The sequence below is a fragment of the Amblyomma maculatum genome, chromosome 6 (assembly GCF_055883805.1).
Source record: "Amblyomma maculatum isolate TAMU_Amacu chromosome 6, ASM5588380v1, whole genome shotgun sequence".
NCBI classification, from domain to species: Eukaryota; Metazoa; Arthropoda; class Arachnida; order Ixodida; family Ixodidae; genus Amblyomma; species Amblyomma maculatum.
In genome coordinates this window covers 157,318,184-157,338,687 of record NC_139349.1, presented here as the reverse complement: position 1 = coordinate 157,338,687, position 20,504 = coordinate 157,318,184, and the positions used below count along the sequence as shown (strand labels likewise).

General features: G+C 48.0%; 1 non-coding gene and 1 pseudogene across 1 annotated transcript; both read left to right on the top strand.

Annotated features, from left to right (window-relative positions):
• Positions 1 to 5,478: 5,478 nt before the first annotated feature.
• LOC146187246 (uncharacterized) lies at positions 5,479 to 18,573 on the top strand (annotated as a pseudogene).
• TRNAG-CCC (transfer RNA glycine (anticodon CCC)) lies at positions 9,490 to 9,560 on the top strand. The gene has a single exon. It is a non-coding gene; the product is annotated as a tRNA-Gly (tRNA).
• Positions 18,574 to 20,504: the final 1,931 nt, after the last annotated feature.

Genomic DNA, 20,504 nt, shown 5'->3' with positions numbered 1-20,504 from the left:
TGTAAATACGTTTTCTCAAAGTGCCATTTAACCTGCTTGTATATATTTTACCAACTTCGAAGTTTCAATCCTTCATCCACCCGGAGTCTCTGCACGCTACCAAGTGAAGGCCGGGTCGACTTAGTCCCAGCGTCACAACTGGTGACTAGCGTTAGGATCTGAATCTACAAGCCACAACATCTGGTGATTGGAGGTGGGGTCTGAATCTACAAGCCACAACATCTGGCGATTGGAGGTGGATCTGAATCTACAAGCTACAACATCTGGTGATTGGAGGTGGATCAGAATCTACAAGTCACAACATCTGGTGATCGGAGGTGGCATCTGAAGCTACAAGCCACAACATCTGGTGATCGGAGGTGGCATCTCAAGCAACAAGCAAGAGCAACAATCGGCTAGCAAGAGAGCAGCTCGGAACATCGATCGCATGTGTGGGTGAGTGCTTGGCTTTTCTTGATGTGGACCAGGTTCTAGAACAGGGTTAGATTTTAGAACTGGTAAAGAGTGTTGAAACGCCTTTAGGTTTGGTAGTTTGCACAGCTGTTTTGGAAGTAGCCGACACTCGGAGCGATCATGAACCTACAAAAGCTGCAGAAACCGGAACTGTTGCTATTGTGTGAGGAATTGGGAATTGATACAAGTGGTTTGGCACGAAAACCCTTGATTATAAAGGCAATCACTGATTTGGGAACCGATGATGAGGAGCTCAGTGAAGCATGGAACCTCATCGGACAAAAAAAGGAGGAGCAAGTCAGACAGCAGAAAGAGCGGGAAAAAGAGGAAAAGAGGCGTGAGCGTGAACTTGAGAGGGAAAAAGAGGAAAAGAGGCATGAAATTGAGAGAGAAGCAAAAAGGCTGGAGCAAGAAATTGAGCTCCGGAAATTAGAACTAGAGTTGAGCAAGAGGTCGGGCAATTGTCCCCAGCTAGCGGTACCTCTTCTCAACAAGGAGGCAGATTTCAAGATGTCAAAGTACATGCAGCCATATGTGATATCAGGGGATATCGGTCTGTATTTGGCTAACTTTGAGCGAACCTGCGAAAAACTGCCCTTCCAGCGAGACACTTGGTCTCAGAGATTATTGAAGGTTCTGCCCTGCGAGGCAGCGGAGGTTGTCGCGCGGCTAAGCAAGGAGGACGCGGACAACTACGAGAAGGTCAAGGCTTGCCTTCTGAGAAAGTATGGGCATAGCGCCGAGGCGTTCAGACAACGTTTTCGGAACGCTACTAACTCCAGAGACGAGAGTTACCCTGAATTCCTGTACAATTTAAGAGTCAATTTTGGCGAGTGGCTAAAGAGCACTGATTCCTACAGTGATAGGGACGCTGTAGTCGAGCGAATTCTTTTGGAGCAGTTTTATAACTGCCTCCCAGAAAAAGAAAGAAATTGGTTACAGGACCGAGGCGACATTAGGTCGGCAACTGAAGCTGCCGAACTTATTGAGGAGTATGCTTCGCGCCGACAATTCAGCAACCCAGCAGTGGATAGGCCCCGCAAACCCAAGTTGAGTGTGAATAACCGTCAGGAAAGGCACTTTGCTAGAGTTGGAAACGAAGAAAGGAAGGTTTCTTCAGGCAAACTCCCTAGAAAGGACGGCAGTGAGAAAAGTGGGGAAGTGACCAACGCGCAGAACACAAAGAATAAGCTTGAGGCTAGGAAGCCGCTCACATGCTTTAGGTGTAATGAGCAGGGTCACATTGCCGTCAACTGCCGGAAAGAAAAGATTGCTTTCTCGTATGTCAGTGACTGCGATGAAAATATGCAGCTTTTGGAACCCTACCTGCATGAGCTAGTAGACAACGGGAAGCCTTGCAAGGTACTGCGCGATTCGGCCGCAACGATGGATGTTGTCCATCTGGCGTATGTGTCGCCTTTCGACTATACAGGACAGTGTGCATGGATCCGCCAGGTAGTGGAGGAACAGAGTGTGTGCTTGCCAATCGCGAACATGGTCATCGAGGGACCTTTCGGCGAGTTAACAACCGAGGCTGCCGTTTTAGGAAAGCTTCCAAAGTGCTATCCGTATTTGTTTTCCAACAAATCGGACATGCTACTGCGAAAGAGGGGCATCCTTTTTGGAGACAGAGTTGTGCAAGCCTTAATACGTTCAAAGGCGCGAGAACTAGCTACACTGCTCATTCCAGAAAAATCCACAGCGGAGGAAACGGCAGTTAAAACAGTGGTCGATGCGGAAGATAGCGGGTCAGAAAACGTTGAGAGCGAGGCATCTCAGATAAGTCAACTTGAAAGTGAGCTTGATGAGACGCGGAATGAGGACGTTATTAAGATTAACCTCTTGCCGCCAGTGTCTAGTAATCTCACGAGACTTCTAAATGGAACCCGAGAGGACTTAGCTATGGAGCAAGCCAATTATCCCAAGATACAGGAGATAAGGGAGCGCCACCGCGCCACTAAGACAGCAAAGAATATTTCTTTCGAGATGAGAAAGGGAGTGCTGTATCGCTTATTCAAGGATAAGCGCGGAGTAGAGCGGGACCAATTAGTCGTTCCCCAAAAATACCGCGAAGACTTACTGCGACCTTCCCATGGCAACTCGTGGTCATGTCACCTTGGAATAAGGAAAACAAAGCAGAGGCTTTTGCAAGAATACTATTGGCCTGGATGTTTTAAGGTCACGGAAAATTTTGTGCGGTCATGCGACACGTGCCAATGGGTTGGAAAGGCGCAAGATAAGTGGAAAGCTCCGATGATGTTAGTACCAATCATTACCGAGCCGTTTCACCGGTTAGTAATAGATATAGTTGGGCCACTTCCCGTGACAGAGTCAGGGTACCGTTATATCCTCACTATGTTATGCCCAGCCACAAAGTTTCCAGAAGCTGTTCCGCTGCGCGAGGTGACGACCGAGAGTGTAGTGGATTCGCTGCTGTAAGTGTTTGCACGAGTTGGATTCCCTTCCGAGGTCCAAAGTGATCAGGATAGCGTTTTCACAAGTCTCCTCACCACCTCATTTCTCGAGCGATGCGGCATTAAGGTAGTGCACAGCTCGATCCACCATCCTCAGAGCAACAGCGTAGAAAGATGGCATTCTGTTCTCAAACGCGTCCTGAGGGGACTGTGCTATGCAAACAAGCGCGAATGGGATACCTGCCTGCCTGCAGCACTTTTCGCTTTGAGGTCAGTGCCGCACGAATCCACTGGATTTAGCCCAGCCGATTTGGTGTACAGAAGGTCACTGCGCTCACCTTTGCGAATGGTGCGCGAAGCCTGGGAGGGGCGCGGAGAAGACTCAACAGTAGTAGAATTCATTCTGAACCTCTTGAATCGCTTGCATAACACTAAGGAACTCGTTGAGGCCAGCATGAAGTCAGCCCAGGCTCGTTCCAAAGTGTACTATGATAAGCCAGCCCGTCAAAGGACGTTTCGTATCGGGGACCAGGTGATGTTGCTGAGTGGTTCAAGGCAGGATAAGCTCGGAGTACAGTGGGAACGGCCTGCTGAAGGCGTTGCAAAGCTTTGTAACACTAACTACGCTGTGAAAAACCCCGGTTGGCTAAAAAAGTGCGCATTTATCATTGCAATCTTATGAAGCCTTATGTGCTGATTAGCCGTCCGGTATTGCGAGCTCCAGACTACGACCGAGAATTCAGGGTCCAGTTTGATGCAAGTGATCGAGGGCTAGGTGCTGTTCTCTGCCAGAGGGATGACGACGGTAATGAGCACCTCGTGCTCTACCTGAGCAGAAAACTGAGTTCAGAGAGAGGGCTTATTGCGCGTCAGAGAAAGAGTGCGCTTGCATTGTATGAGCCATTAAAAAATTGCAGTGCTATCTTGGAGGGGCCAAATTCACCGTAGAGACGGACCATTGTCCCCTGGCTTGGCTGCAAACTGCGGCATCGAAGAACAGTCGCCTTCTGAGGTGGAGCTTGATTTTACAGCAGTACAATTTTGAAATAACATACAAAAAGGGGAAGTTAAATGGGAATGCGGACGCGCTTAGCCACTGTTTCTAAGCGGTCCGAGGTGCTCCTCGGACCGGGGTGCTAGCCTTTGTCAAGCCATCGCAGGCTTTTTGCTAGCACCCTGCAGCATCACGAGTACTGTATAATCAGTGTTGATGCTAAATAAAATTATTTGTATTTGTATTTGTATGTATCCAAATTGATACTCAGGTTATTTTTTTTTCGTGCGCTTGTATATGTGTGACTATGTAAAGCAGCACGTTTGGTTTTCTAGGCATACGTGGGTCCTGAACGTCTTGAGTGTGGGCTTTTCTCGGACAACGATGGCAGTTTTCTTTTCACCTGGTCTCTTCAGACGGGAGCCGAGTGCTTGCTTAGACATGTGGTTGATTTTCAGAGACAGCTCAAGCAATTTGGCCTACGACAATCAAGAACACGCGACAAACAACAGCGAGCTTCAAGCGTTCATGTGCAGGCCATTAAGTCGTCTCTTCATGCAGCAGCTGCGACTGCTGCCCTCCGTGACCCTTCTGGCGGGGGAGGAGGCTGTTATGGCCGTGCATGGACCGCACTTGCGCGCACTATTGTTCGCCTGTGGGCATGGATATGTGCTGTGGATATGGGCTGTTGGTACAAGGGCTCTAAGTGAGCCTGTTTCCATGAATCTTTTTGTGTGAGCCTGCATTGCTTTGTCGAGACCCTGCAAATGCCAAATTGGCCCTGTCACGGGAACCTCAAGAAAAGTACAAAGAAATGTCGCCCTGTGGGAAATGCCGGAAGCGCTTTGTTCAACTCTTCAACCTTCCCGTCGAGAGGCGGTTTTGTCAAGTGAGGAATGCCTATTGTCCAAAGGATACGACAGAGTGACACGTCCGCTGACGTGCAGGACAAGAAAGGAGCATGACGAATACGGCCATTAGAGGAATTCCCGGGAATGCAGGAAAGATTTGCAATTGTCGGGAAGGGACAATGCTGGGAGCAGTATGTGGCGCGCACGTGCACTTGGGTTTCTGAGAAGGAAATCCACTTGCCGGAACCACCATATCGGATCTTTCCTGAAGAATAGAAATGTACCTCATCGCCGTTCCCAAGCTCTACCCGCCAACAAGTGACCACGCCCAACGAAACAATACTGGACCAGTCAGTGCATCAGACCATCAGTGCAGTGATGTGTTCGATTGGATGCCGATATCTGAGGGGCGTGCCCTGGAGCTGGTTGGTCAGCATCTTCAGAGAGGGGCTGGACATAGGGGGTTTTAAGGACGTTGCAGAGCACGAAATGAAACTCTGAGCCCTGGGTAAACGGCTCATCCAGACGCTTCTCGCTATGAACTCTTAAACGCTTGCCATTTTGCTGATATACCCTTCTTTTTCATGTAAATACGTTTTCTCAAAGTGCCATTAAACCTGCTTTTATATATTTTACCAACTTCGAAGATTTAATCCTTCATCCACCCGGAGTCTCTGCAGGCTACGAAGTGAAGGCCGGGTCGACTTAGTCCCAGCTTCACGACAACGCTCAGGACGCATCCACCTTGTTGATGGACGAGGCGGATATGGAAGAGACATCTTCCGCTACGACTGAGACAGCTGCGGGTGAGAGGAAGACTGCCCTGGGGGTGCTGCAGCAGGAGAAAACCGTGGTTGAGGCGGATGTCACCACACGTGAACCAGCGCTTCACCAGGACGTCGGGCCCAAATCGGAGGGCGAGGCGAAATCTTCAGTCGATACTGAGGCTCCTTGCATTCCTCCAGATTCTGAGGGCATGGACATTCTTCCCGGTGCGGCTACCTTGGTGGCCGGAAAGCGCCCCCACGATGACGTTGACAGCAGGACTCTTCAACAGGACCGCAAAGGGGGAGACGGACCGCCGCCCAAAACACCAGGTTTGAGGCGGTCTACCTAAAAGCCGCGGCCGAACATTTCGGTCGATACAAGGCAGGCGGGGAAACCGCCTCCATAGTTTCTTGTGAAAAGTGTCACTTTGGGCATAGGGTATTTGGGTGTGGCTTGAGGGCAGACACCATTTTATAAGGCGTTTTTTTTTCTTTTCTATATGGTGATCACAATAAGTGAAGCTTTGCGTGTAGCAACTTTTAACGTGAGAGGCCTTGGAGGAAGAAGGCGACAGTGTCAGCTCAGTCGCCTTCTTCTTGATAACGATCTATATGTAGTCGCCGTGCATGAATCGAAAATTGAGAGTCAAGTTGCTACAGACCGAATGGTGACCGCTTTCCGTACGCATTTTGATTCATGTGTCTGTCATTCTGTAGGTGCTTCTGGTGGTTGTGTACTTTTTCTTCGCGATAATCTTGGTATTATGGTACAGTCAATTTTCTCGTGTCAAAGCGGCCGTCTCCTTGTCATTGATTGTTTCCACTGCGGCCTGGATTTCCGAGTTATTTGTGTATGCACCAAACCCAGAGACTGAGCGAAAATTATTTTTTGACGGATTGGACTCATACTTAAACAGTGACAATGTACAGTGACAGGGTGTTGATCCTACTGGGCGATTTCAGTTGCGTTTGCCAAGCTTCAGATCGCGCCAAAAAGTCATTTGTACGTGATAAAGGTGCTGATGTTTTTAATGAAATCGTCCATGGCCATGATTTAGAAGATATTGGAAGTTTATTTACTAATGGAACTTATACGCAGTATACCCATATTTAGGGCAACGGCTATGCTCGATTAGACAGATTGTATGTTGCAATTGAACTTGTTCCACTTTGCACCTTGTACGAAGTTAGACCTGTGGCTTTCAGTGATCATGCCTTAGTGATTGCAACCTTTGGAAGAAAACAAAGCAAAAATCGGTTTAATTGGCGTTTATGGAAACTGAATAATAAGTTATTGGAGGACGAGAGCTTTGTTAACGAAACCAGATCAAGAATTAAATAAATTACTTCCAGCGAAACCGTTGAGCTTCGCTGCAAAATGGGAGGATTTTAAGCAGGGGGTAAAAATGAGAGCGATTGAAAAAAGCACGAAATTAAGATACGCAGAGAAGCAAAAAGAAGCAGAGCTTCGTAAACAGCTTGAATTTCTGACGTGTATAGAAAACGCCCAACCAGGCGCATGCTTTAATGAGATAAGGGGTGTGAAAGCCCAGCTTGAAAAAATGGACGCAGATAAGTACAGTGCGGCAGTTATTCAGGAGCGGACGGAACAGCTGTGGGTGGGGGAAACACCAACAAAGCGTGCGTTATCAGACGAAAAACGATACGCGTGCCGAAAGGGAGTACGAGAAATAAGAACTAGCACAGGTATTTCGGCGGACAGTAGCGTAATCAAGAACGCAATCTGTGATCATTTAGCAGATATGCCGGGTCAGTCGCGAAAAACTGAAAGGGGCTTCTATAGTGAATTCCTTGCACTTATGCCGAAACTTGAGGAAGAAGTTCAAACACGGTTTGAGCGGCCGATTTCCGTGAAAGAAATTGAGGATGCACTAGATGCCCTGCCAGCAGGTAAAGCCCCTGGCCCTGATGGACTGGGTGCAGCTTTCTACAGTGTTCAAACCTGCTATAGCCCAGGCTCTGCTGATGGTTGTCATCGAAACCTGTGAGAAAAAACGTGTTCCGCTGTCTTTCACAACATCCCACATAGTGCCTATTCCTAAAACCGATGACCCTGATAAGTGCCTGTTGGTGGGGTCTTATCGCCCGATAAGCCTCACCAATGTCGACTACAAAATTTTCATGAAGGTGCTAGCGAAAAGATTGCAGGGTGTTATAACAACGCTCGTAGGCGCGCACCAAACATGCGGCATAAAAGGGTGAAGTATCGCCACTACCATACACATGGCAAGATCCATACTAGAATGCTGCGACTCATTTGATGACCGAGTGGCGATGATACAACTAGACCTGGCGAAAGTCTTTGACCGCGTTTCTCACGATCTTCTGTTTGCCGTATTAGATCATGCAAATGTCGGCCGAATAATATTGGAGGGCGTTAGAATGGCATACGAAAACTGTACAACCCGGATTCTTAATGGAGAACTCACTGAAAGCCTCCAAGCGCGATCTCCTGTGAGGCAGGGTTGTCCACTGTCGCCATTGTTATTCGCAGCCTACCTTGAACCGCTTTGCTTGGCCATCCCGAATAATGAATGCATAACGGGCTTCACGCTACAATCAGTGCATGTGAAAATCCTGGCTTATGCCGACGACATCGCTGTCCATTGTGCAAATAGAGAAAGTATTTGTGAGGTGACGAATATAGTACAGAAATTTTGCAGCTGCACAGGTGCCCAGATAAACAGGGAAAAAAGCTGCGGTTCCTGGCATGGTAGCTGGGAGGGCACACCCGAACACTATTCTCGGATGCGCTGGTCAACCACTCCAGCATTGTATCTATGAGTGCCCCTTGATTCTTACCGGGACCCAGATCCGTACTGGCATGACCAAGCATCGAGGGCCAAGGAAAACAGTGATGGGTGGCAAGGAAGGCAGTTATCCATGTTCTCGCGTGCCACTATATGTAATCTGTTCCTTACTGCTAAAGTGTGGTACATGATGAATGTATAGAGTGCTTCGAGGACAAACATACAAAAACTTACCGTGCTTTTGCCGTTTTCATTTGGGCGTCGACCTGGGAAAGGACGAGCCGAATAAATTTGTTTCTCTCTGTACAAAACGGAGGGCTTGGTCTGGCGCATTTACTTTTGCGGCACGTTGTCTCGCGTTTCATGTACCTTCGTGACCAAAATGATGTCTTCCTCAGAACAGAAATCCAAGTTCGGCTTGGCCGACTCCTTCCTAATTTTCTTGTCAGTTCGTGTCTAAATGTAGGTGGTATAGTAAGAGGGTACTTGCGAGAAGTGGTGCTCGCGTACAGATTGCTGCATGTGCGGTTTTCCATGGAGTATTTGTGCAATGTTAAGCGGAAAAAATTGTCTGCGGACCTGGTGGACACAATGCTTCCTATTCCGATATACCGTTTGTCGCACTGTCCAGTCCCATGAGATGATGTTCTCAAGAGAGTTAAGAAGATGCCAATACCACCACCAGTCAAATCATTTTTCTTTAAACTCCACACTAGCACATTATCAGTCAATGCATGGATGCACGCTAAAGGCCTGTTCGTCCCTTGGTCAACAAACTGTTTCTTATGTAACAGACCTGAGACGATAGAACACGTGTTGTTGGACTGCTGAGATGCCATTTTGTTCTTAGATGTGCTTCAGAGAACTTTAAAAATGGGCTACCTCTAGATGCATATGACATACGATTTTTACCTTTTCCTAATACAGAGGAGTTTGCCTTTGGCGCAATAATGCTCCTGGGCCTCGATAGCTTGTGGAAAACCAGAATGCAGTTTAACGATGCAGATATACAAGTCAATCCTGTACGAGAACATTTCATACACAGTGTTGTGCGGTTCAGGGAAGTGCATATGACACTCATTGAGCAGCCACAATGGATTCATGTGCTTGACAATTTGATAAAACTGAAGAAGTTTTAACCTGCCGTGTCACGCGAAAGTGTGCTGGTATGTTTTATCGTTAATCGTCTTGTTTTGAATGTCCAAGTCGGCAATAAAGAAAAAATAGCAAAAAAAAAATGCGCCGCTAGTGTAGTGGTATCATGCAAGATTCCCATTCTTGCGACCCGGGCTCGATTCCCGGGCGGCGCACGGATGATTACCTTTCTGCTCTCTTTTTAGTTTATAGCCTGATCTCAGTGTACACAGATGGTCTTCATTTTGCTCGGCTGCAAGCTTCACAGCACGATATCGCACTATTTGAAAAGAGCGTGAGCAGGAAAAATTCTGTGTCCTGGAGAAACCATCGCACAGATTACACAGCCCAGATTTTGCTTAAAGTGCTAGACGAGTCATACGAGCGTAAGCAGGTTCTACCTTCATTTTCTACCTCGCACATTGTTTTGATTCCGAAGTATGATGAGTCAGGAAAACGTCTGTTGGTGGGTTCTTATCGGCCGATAAGCCTCACCAACGTGGATTACAAAATATCCATGAAAGTGCTGGCGAAAAGGCTTCAAAGTGTAATATCAAGTCTGGTTGGGCCGCACCAGACGTGCGGCATTAAAGGTCGAAGCATCGCAGTTAATGTGCACGTGGTACGAACTGTTTGGAGTGTTGTGACGCGATTGGAGCTCGAGTGGCAATGATACAGCTGGATCTCGCCTAAGCATTCGATCGCGTTTCGCACGATGCCTTGTTCGAAGTATTGGCACACTCAAACATATGACGAGTGATTGAGGAAGGTGTTCGAATGGTGTATGCGAACTGCACGACACGGATAATTGTGAGTGGAGAGCTCACTGACAGCATTCGTGTGCTGTCGTCAGTGAGGCAAGGTCACCCCTGCTGTTTGCGTCCTACCTCGAGCCTCTTTACCGGTCTATCATAAACAATGAACGTATAACTGGTTTTGTGCTACAGTAAGCACAGGTCAAAATGCTGGCATATGCAGATGACATCGCTGTATTCTGTTCAAGCAGAGAAAGCATTCAAGAAGTTACTGTCCTTGTTGAAAAATTCTGCCGACAGGCAGGCTGTGAAGTAAATTGGGAAACAAGTGCCGGGTTCTGGCATGGAGACTGGGATGTTACGGCTGAATACTTTTCTCGTTTGCAATGGTCAAAATTGCCGACCCAGTATTTAGGCGTGCCGCTTGAATCGTACCAAGATCCTAACCCTTTCTGGGCTGGCCAAGCAGAGAGGGCGAGAGAGAAAGCTGATTCATGGCAGGGCAAGCCGCTGTCAATGTTCTCACGCGCTTATGTGTGCAATGTTTTCCTTGTGGCAAAGATATGGTACGTAATGAATGTGCTTTCGGCGACGCGTGTTAACTTCCAAAAAATTCATCGTGTCTGTGCCGTTTTCATGTGGGCATCAACATGGGAAAAGTGCAGCAGAACCAACCTATTTCTTCCTGTTAAGGCGGGGTGCTTGGGCCTTGTGCATCTCTTTTTGCGACAGGTTGTCTCGCGTTTTTTTTTCCTTCGTGATCAAAACGACAAATTCTTGAGGACGGTCATGCAAGTACGACTGTGTAAAATGCTTCCAGAATACGTTGTCTGTTCTGGTGAGAATATGAGTGGCGCTTTAAAAGGGTACATGCGCGAAGTTGTCTTGTCTTTCAGAATGTTGCATGCACGTTTTTCAATGGAATACTTGAGCAAAGTGTGTAAGAAGAAGCTGTACAAAGATCTTCTGGATGTGACGATACCGTTGCCGATTTACCGTGCACCACACCGGGGAGGCCGCGGACAGGATGTCTTAAAGCGTGTGAAGAAGATACCAGTTAGGCCTTCAGTTAAAACGTTCTTCTTTAAGATACATTCCAACACATTACCTGTTAAAACCTGGTTACACGAAAAAGGCTTATTCGTTCCCTGGACAACAGACTGTCGCCTTTGCAAAAAACCAGAGACAATCGAGCACGTCTTTCTGGATTGCTGGGACCCATTCTTTAGCTGGGATGTTCTCCAGAGAACACTAAAGAAAGACCTTCCGTTAGATCCGTATGGCATACGGTTCCTTCCAGTCGAGAGTGGGGGTATTCCTTTGGATTTAGTCATGGTCTTGGGCCTCCACATTGGAAAAACAAGGATGCAAGTGCAACATGCAGATGTCAACACGCGTCTTGTACGCGACAACTTAATCGAGAGTGTGCTGCTCCTTAGAGAAACGTACCGGGTGCCTTCTGATCCACCTGACTGGATCAGTGTGCTTGATGAACTGGCTGTCCTAAAAAAATTTTAAACCTTTCGTGACAGCCGAAGTCTGGTTGTTGCGTGTTTTACCATTATTGTGATTTTTTTTGAATTGGTGTGAACTCACAACAGGCAACAAGGGAAAAAAAGCGCCGCTGGTGTAGTGGTATGATGCAAGATTCCAATTGTTGCGACCCGGGATCGATACCCGGGCGGCGCACGCATGATTGCCTTTCTGCCCTCTTTTTAGTTTATAGCCTGATGTCAGTGGACACAGACGCGCTTCATTTTGCTCGGCTGCAAGCTTCACAGCACGATATCGCACTATTTGAAAAGAGCGCGAGCAGGAAAAAATTCTGCGTCCTTGACGAACCATCGCGCCGCTGGTGTAGTTTTTTTTTTCTTTATTTCTTGACCGAGGACGTACAGAAAAAAGACACATGTGACATCAATAACATGCCAAAATAACAGATCAAGCATTGACTTAAAGCTTCAGCCTTCCTTAGCTGAAGTTGTCGGATTAAAAATCCCTCATATGTGACAACCCTTCAAAACTAACTAACCATTCTGGCTCTAGTTTTAAAGCTTTCTGTTCGTCCACATATGCCCGTATGCTCTCTAAAGAGCTGTCTCGCTGAACGTGCATCGACGTCACCGTGCTCTACAGCCATTCTGCTTTTCCATATGCTGTGGGGAGCCAGTAGCATCAAAAGATCCAACGGTGTATCATTGTTCGCTTCTACTGGCAAGAATCGGATACCATGTGGGCTTATGGGTAGTTCTTTTTTTAAGCGTCCTCTGGAGCACGTCCCATAAAAATACGGCATCCCAGCATTCGAGAAACACGTGTTCAATCGTCTCCTCTTTCCTGCATATTATGCAGTGGACACCCCAGGGTACAAAAAGCCCTTTCTGTTCCTTCCATTTCTTTACCTCCAATGTTCCAGTGTGCAGCTTAAAAAAAAACGTTTTCACCCCTGCCGGCACCATCATCCTCTTCACTCTTTTAAGAACATTTTTGCCCCCTGTGGACGAGTACACAGCTCTGTACAACGGTTCTGGAAGCACCACATCGCACAAGTCTTTATACAGTTTTTTCCGGTTTACACTCCACAAATAGTCTAAAGTAAACCGCCCCATCAAGAACCTGTACGCCAAGACCACTTCCCTTAGATACCCGTGGACACCTCCTGACATGTGGTCAGAAGAAACGACAATTCCCGGGAGAGCTTGACCCAGGCGTAACTGACAGACCGTACGAAGAAATGGATTTTTCACATTCCTCAAAAACATGAAACGATTGACTAACTGGCGCAGAAACAGATGTGCCAAACCAAGCCCGCCGTCCTTCACCCGGCGGAAGAGATTTGTCCGACTTGTCCGTTCCCACGAAGACCCCCACACAAAGACGGCAAAGATACGATGCATCTTTTGGACATTAGATCTTGAACAATATAACACTTGAAGCACATACCAAACTTTTGTCACTAAAAACAAATTACAAATCGTGGCCTTGGTGTAATGGTATCATGCAAGATTCCTATTCCTGCGACCCGGGTTCGACTCCCAGGCGGCGCACGGATCATTGCCTTTCTGCCCTCTTTTTAGTTTATAGCCTGATGTCAGTGGACACAGACGCTCTTCGTTTTTCTCGGCTGCAAGCTGCTCAGCACGATATCGCACCATTTCAAAAGAGCGTGAGCAGGAAAAAATTCTGCGTCCTGGATAAACCATCGCGCCGCTGGTGTAGTAGTATCATGCAAGATTCCCATTCTTCCGACCCGGGTAAGATTCCCGGGCGGCGCACGGATGATTGCCTTTCTGCCCTCTTTTTAGTTTATAGCCTGATGTCAGTGGACACAGACGCTCCTAGTTTTGCTCTGCTGCAAGCTTCACAGCACGATATCGCACCAATTGAAAAGAGCGTGAGCACGAAAAAATTGTGGGTCCTGGAGAAACCATCGCGCCGCTGGTGTAGGGGGATTCCTCTTCCGGCCACCGAGCGTGACGGACTTTGGCATCATGGGCTCCCAAGGAGAGGATTCAGTGGCCCGTTTGGGCCGCAGTATCAGGAGTACGAGCAACGCTGCCAAGGATTATCAAATGGTTCTGCCACATCTGCCATCAGGTTCGACTGTTTTACACACCGTTTTTTTTGCACGGGGATGTCTCAGCTAGGCCTTATCGCGTGGAACATTTTCGAGATGCACTCGAACATATGTCTTTGCTTTCGGATGTTGTCGCCCTTCGGGCTTATCAGATGAACCACCTGTGGGCGGTAACCTTCAAAGATGAAGAAGGAAAATAGAAGGAAAAAGGAAGGAAAAGGAGGAAAAAAGGTTCCAGCATTCGACGTGAAGGAGCGTCGGTGTGTGGTGATTGACCCGTGCAATCAGGCCGTACGTCTGAAACTGTACTGGTTGTTACACGGTGCCATTGATGAAGACGCGCGAGTGGCCCTGTCTCCGTTCGGAAAAGTAACGGAACTAACCAGAGACAAGTGGCGGGTGAATGGCTGCGTTGACAAGGCGTCTACGACTCGCTCCATAATGCTGAAGTTACACACAGGCGTCACCGTTGAGGATTTCCTGTACCAGCGGCGCGTTTCCGAGGACGTCGCTCTCGTCTACGTCCCAGGCAGGGCCCCGCTGTGCCTCCGGTGTCGCGGAACTGGGCATTGTCGTGACGCTGGGACTAAGTCGACCCGGCCTTCACTTGGTAGCGTGCAGAGACTCCGGGTTGATTAAGGATTGAATCTTCAAAGGTGGTAAAATATATACAAGCAGGTTTAATGGCACACTGAGAAAACTTATTTATATGAAAAAAAGGGTATATCAGCAAAATGGCAAGCGTTAAGAGTTCATAGCGAGAAGTGTCTGGATAAGCCGTTTACCCAGGGCTCAGGACGTCATTTCGTGCTCTGCAACGTCCTTAAATCCCCCCTATATCCAGCCCCTCTCTGAAAATGCTGACCAATCAGTTCCAGGGCACACCCCTCAGATATCTGCAACCAATCGATCACATCACTGCAGTGATGGTCTGATGCACTGACTGGTCCAGTATTGTTTCGTCGGGCGTGGTCACTTGTTGGCGGGTAGAGCTTGGGAACGGCGAGGAGGTAAATTTCTATTCTTCTGCAAAGATCCGATATGGTGGTTCCGGCAAGTGGATTTCCTTCTCAGAAACCCAAGTGTAAATGCGCGCCACAAATACTGCTCCCAGCATTGCCCCTTTCCGGCAATTGAAACTCTTTCCTGCATTCACGGGAAATCCTCTAATGACCCTTAACCTCATGCTCCTTTCTTCTTCTGTACGTCAGCGGACGTGTCACTCCGATCGTCTCCTTTGGACAATAGGCATTCCTCACTTGACAATAGCGCCTATCGACGGAAAGGGTGAACAGTTGAACAAAAGCAGTTCCGGCTATTTCTCACAGGCAACGTTTCTTTGTATTTTTCTTGACGTTCCCTTGACAGGGCCAACTTGGCAGTTGCAGGGTCACGACAAAGCGAAGCATGCTCACACAAAAAGGTTCATGGAAACAGGCTCACTTAGAGCCCTTGTACCAACAGCACATATCTATACCATGCCCACAGGCGAACAATAGTGCGCGCAAGCGCGGACCATGCACGGTCACAACAGCCTCCTCCCCCGCCAGAAGAGTCACGGAGGGCAGCAGTCGCAGCTGCCGCATGAAGAGACGACTTAATGGCTTGCACATGAACGCTTGAAGCTCGCTGTCGCTTGTCGTGTTGTCTTGATTGTCATTGGCCAAATTGCTTGAGCTGTCTCTGAAACTCAACCACATTTCCAAGCAAGCACTCGGCTCCCGTCTGAAGAGACCAGGCCAAAAGAAAACTGTCATCGTTGTCCGAGAAAAGCCCACACTGAAGACGCTTAGGACCTACGTGCGCCTAGAAAACCAAACGTGCTGCTTCACTTAGTCACATATATACAAGCGAAGGAAAAAAGAGAACCTGAGTATCAATTTGGATACATGGTAAGGAGCACACAGCAGCTAAGCGCGTCCGCATTTTCATTTAACTTCCCTTTTTTGTATGTTATTTCAAAATTGTACTGCTGTAAAATCAAGCTCCACCTCAGAAGGCGACTGTTCTTCGATGCCGCAGTTTGCAGCCAAGCCAGGGGACAATGGTCCGTCTCTACGGTGAATTTGGCCCCTCCAAGATAGCACTGCAATTTTTTAATGGCTCATACAATGCAAGCGCACTCTTTCTCTGACGCGCAATAAGCCCTCTCTCTGAACTCAGTTTTCTGCTCAGGTAGAGCACGAGGTGCTCATTACCGTCGTCATCCCTCTGGCAGAGAACAGCACCTAGCCCTCGATCACTTGCATCAAACTGGACCCTGAATTCTCGGTCGTAGTCTGGAGCTCGCAATACCGGACGGCTAATCAGCACATAAGGCTTCATAAGATTGCAATGATAAATGCGCACTTCTTTAGCCAACCGGGGTTTTTCACAGCGTAGTTAGTGTTACAAAGCTTTGCAACGACTTCAGCAGGCCGTTTCCACTGTACTCCGAGCTTATCCTGCCTTGAACCACTCAGCAACATCACCTGGTCCCCAATACGAAACGTCCTTTGACGGGCTGGCTTATCATAGTACACTTTGGAACGAGCCTGGGCTGACTTCATGCTGGCCTCAACGAGTTCCTTAGTGTTATGCAAGCGATTCAAGAGGTTCAGAATGAATTCTACTACTGTTGAGTCTTCTCCGCGCCCCTCCCAGGCTTCGCGCACCATTCGCAAAGGTAAGCGCAGTGACCTTCTGTACACCAAATCGGCTGGGCTAAATCCAGTGGATTCGTGCGGCACTGACCTCAAAGCGAAAAGTGCTGCAGGCAGGCAGGTATCCCATTCGCGCTTGTTTGCATAGCACAGTCCCCTCAGGACGCGTTTGAGAACAGATTGCCATCTTTCTACGCTGTTGCTCTGAGGATGGTGGATCGAGCTGTGCACTACCTTAATGCCGCATCGCTCGAGAAATGAGGTGGTGAGGAGACTTGTGAAAACGCTATCCTGATCACTTTGGACCTCGGAAGGGAATCCAACTCGTGCAAACACTTACAGCAGCGAATCCACTACACTCTCGGTCGTCACCTCGCGCAGCGGAACAGCTTCTGGAAACTTTGTGGCTGGGCATAACATAGTGAGGATATAACGGTACACTGACTCTGTCACAGGAAGTGGCCCGATTACATCTATTACTAACCGGTGAAACGGCTCGGTAATGATTGGTACTAACATCATCGGAGCTTTATCAGTTTGGTTGCAGCGCAAGATGCGCCGAGATCTGTCCCAAAGATTCGAAGCCACTCGTGTGCCTTTCTGCAATGTTCCAGCTTGTGCTGGTAGCAATTACGACGCTATCTAGATTGTTCTGAGCAGCCTTTAAATTGAGCGTTGACGAGTGCGACCGGCATTCTTTGTTCGAGATTGACGAGCATGTTTGTTGCTATCGCCGCCGCCGAGTTGCTTAGTTCTCTTGTGGGCGCAAGTCAGCCTAACAAAGGCTTTGTTCAGTGCAATCACCGACTCTTCCTTTCTGTCATCGACCTTGTCACCACCACGTGACAATAGCCGGATGTCAGTGACACAGACGCTCTTCGTTTTGCTCAGCTGCAAGCTTCACAGCACGATATCGCACTATTTGAGAAGAGCGTGAGCAGGAGAAATTCTGCGTCCTGGAGAAACCATCGCGAGAGGATTCCACTTCCGGCTTCGCTAGCGAGCGGACGTGTGTGTAATCGGCTCAATCGAAGCGGCTTCAGCGGCCCAGCAGGGCAGCGGTAATAGGTCTTTTGCCGCTGTTTCTTCAGCAGGGTGTGAATACCAGGTAGTTTTACCGAGTTTGCCTACAGGGCGTTTTGTTGTGAACACAGTTTTTTTGCACTGTGATATCAGGGCCCACCCTTACCGGTTGGAAGATTTCCGCGATGCGCTTCCTTAATTATCGCTCCTACCGGAAGTCATCGCCATCGGAGCCTACAGGATGAGCCATGTGTGGGCAGTTACTTTCAAGGATGAAGACGCCGTGAAGAAAATTGTTAGTTCTGGTGAGCTGGGTGTGAAAAAGTGTCGGTGTCTCGTCATCGACCCAGCTAACCAGGATGTACGCATGAAAGTGCACTGGCTTTTACACAGTGTTCCGGACGAAGACGTGAAGCTCGCATTTGCAGCATTTGGGAAGGTCACCGACGTCGCCCGCGAGCGGTGGCGCGTGCAGGGCATGGTGGACAAAGGGTCTACTACACTGCATGTGAATCTGAATCTGAAGCCAGGAGTAAAGATCGACGACATCCCCCACCAGGTGAGCGTCGCCGGTGAGCTGGCCCTTGTGGTCGTGCCAGGGAGAGCTCCACTCGGCCTACGCTGCCGCAGCACCGGCCGCATTCGCCGGGAGTGCCGTATATTAAGGTGTGGTGCCTGTCGACGGTTCGGTCACGAGGAGGGCCAGTGCGAGCGGACCTGCGCAAAAGTGACCGGGCCCGTGAACGCTCAGGACGAATCCCCCTTTTTCATGGACAAGGCGGATATGAAAGAGACATTTTCCGCTACGACTGAGACAGCTGCGGGTGGGAGGAAGACTGCGCTGGGGGTGCCGCAGCAGGAGAAAACCGTGGTGGAGGCGGATTTCACCACATGTGAACGAGCGCCTCACCAGGTCGTCGGGCCCAAGTCGGAGGGCGAGGCGAAATCTTCTGTCGATACTGGGGCTCCTTGCATTCCTCCAGATTCTGAGGGCATGGACATTCTTCCCGGTGCGGCTACCTTGGTGGCCGGAAAGCGGCCCCACGACGACGTTGATAGCGGGACGCTTCAACAGGACCTCAATGGGGGAGACGGACCGCCGCCCAAAACACCAGGTTTGAGGCGGCCTACCGTGAAGCCGCGGCCGAACATTTCGGTCGATACAAGGCAGGCGGGGAAACCGCCTCCATAGTTTTTTGTGCAAAGTGTCATTTTGGGCTTAGGGTATTGCGGTGTGGCGCGAGGTCAGACACCATTTTATAAGGCTTTTTTTTCTTTTCGATATGGCGGTCACAATAAGTGAAGCACTGCGTGTAGCAACTTTTAACGTGAGAGGCCTTGGAGGAAGAAGGCGACAGTGTCAGCTTAGTCGCCTTCTTCTAGATAACGATCTACCTTTAGTCGCCGTGCAAGAATCGAAAATTGAGAGTGAAGTTGCTACAGACCGAATGGTGTCCGCTTTCCGTACGCGTTTTGATGCATGTGTCTGTCATTCTGTAGGTGCCTCTGGTGGTTGTGTACTTTTTCTTCGCAATAATCTTAGTATTATGGTACAGTAGATTTTCTCGTGTCATAGCGGCCGTCTCCTTGTCGTTGATGTTTTGCAATGCGGCCTGGATTTCCGAGTTATTTCTGTGTATGCAACAAACGCAGAAACGAAGCGAAAATTATGTATTGAAGGATTGGAGGCATACTTTAATTTCATTTCATTTATTTTACCCTCAAGGCCCGAGGGCATTTAAGAGGGGAGTGGTAAAATACAATAGATATTATACAGTGCAGTAGATATGCAATTATGTACAGGGTGTTACAATTCTAATCATACAACATTAGCTAACGCGGAACAAAAACGCTGATGATCAATAATGGAAGCAGTAGTTCCGGGAAGGTGGTTCCAGTCCTTTGCTGTTCGCGGGAGGAAAGACTCGGCTGCATGTTTAGTTTTAAAAAAAGGAATACCGATTTTATGTGAATGATCAACTCGTGACGAAACATATGATGGGAGAGGTATAAGATCGCTGCGCAGACTGGGGTTATGAAACATTATTTTATGAAGTAAACAAAGACGAGCGTACTTTCGACGGCAAGCAAGAGATGTTAACCGTAATGTACTCTTCATAGATGTTGCGCTGGCGGTGCGGTTATAGTTCCAAAGGATGAAACCTGCCGAGTTATTCTGAATTAGTTCGAGGGTGCTGATTAGGTTTTCAGTAAAGGGATCCCAAATGGATGCAGCATATTCCAAATTACTGCAAACTAGAGATTTGTAGAGCAGAAGTTTAAGTGAGATGGGAGCAGAAAAAAAAGTTACGACTAAGGTAGCCGAGAGCGCGGTTGGCATTGTTTACTACGGAAGTGATGTGAAAAGACCAAGTTATATCCCTTGTTATGTGAACGCCTAAATAGCGGTATGAAGACACTTGTTCAATTTCTATATATTAACATGATAAGAAGTGAGCTAGGTAGAAATGCGCGACGCACGTAGTACTTTAGGTTTGGTTGTATTTAATTGCATTGACCGCGTGGTACACCATTCACAGATTCCGTCAAGGTCTTTAGTGTCGTTAGAGTCATTAATTTCACGAAATATTACGCAGTCATCTGCAAATAAATAATGTTAGAAGAAACGCAAAAAGGGAGGTCATTAATATAAATTAGAAACAGAAGGGGCCCTAGGACTGAGCCCTGTGGAACCCCAGAGAGCACGGAAGACAAGGAAGAAGGAATGTTATTAGCTAGTACAAACTGTGTTCGGTTACAAAGAAAATATTCTAACCATGTGAATAGCGTGAAGTTTGTGCGTGAAGGTAAGTAATTTTGTCTCGCATGAAAATGATTTGCAAAAGCGGTGGTGAGCGTTAGCGAAGAAGGAGTTAGATTCAAGAAAGTTAACTGTGTTAGTGTATAATATGTGCTCAAAAATCTTACATGGAATACTGGTTAGCGATATTGGGCGGCAATTAAGAGGGGAATTTGTACTACCTGACTTCTGCAGCGGAACCACCTTCCCGATCGTCCAGTCCGCTGGAAGCTCTAATGTATCGAGTGACTGCTGAAATTTTTTGGAGAGGATGATTGAGGAATAAAGTTTAAATACTTTTCAAGAACTTAGCGCAAATTAAA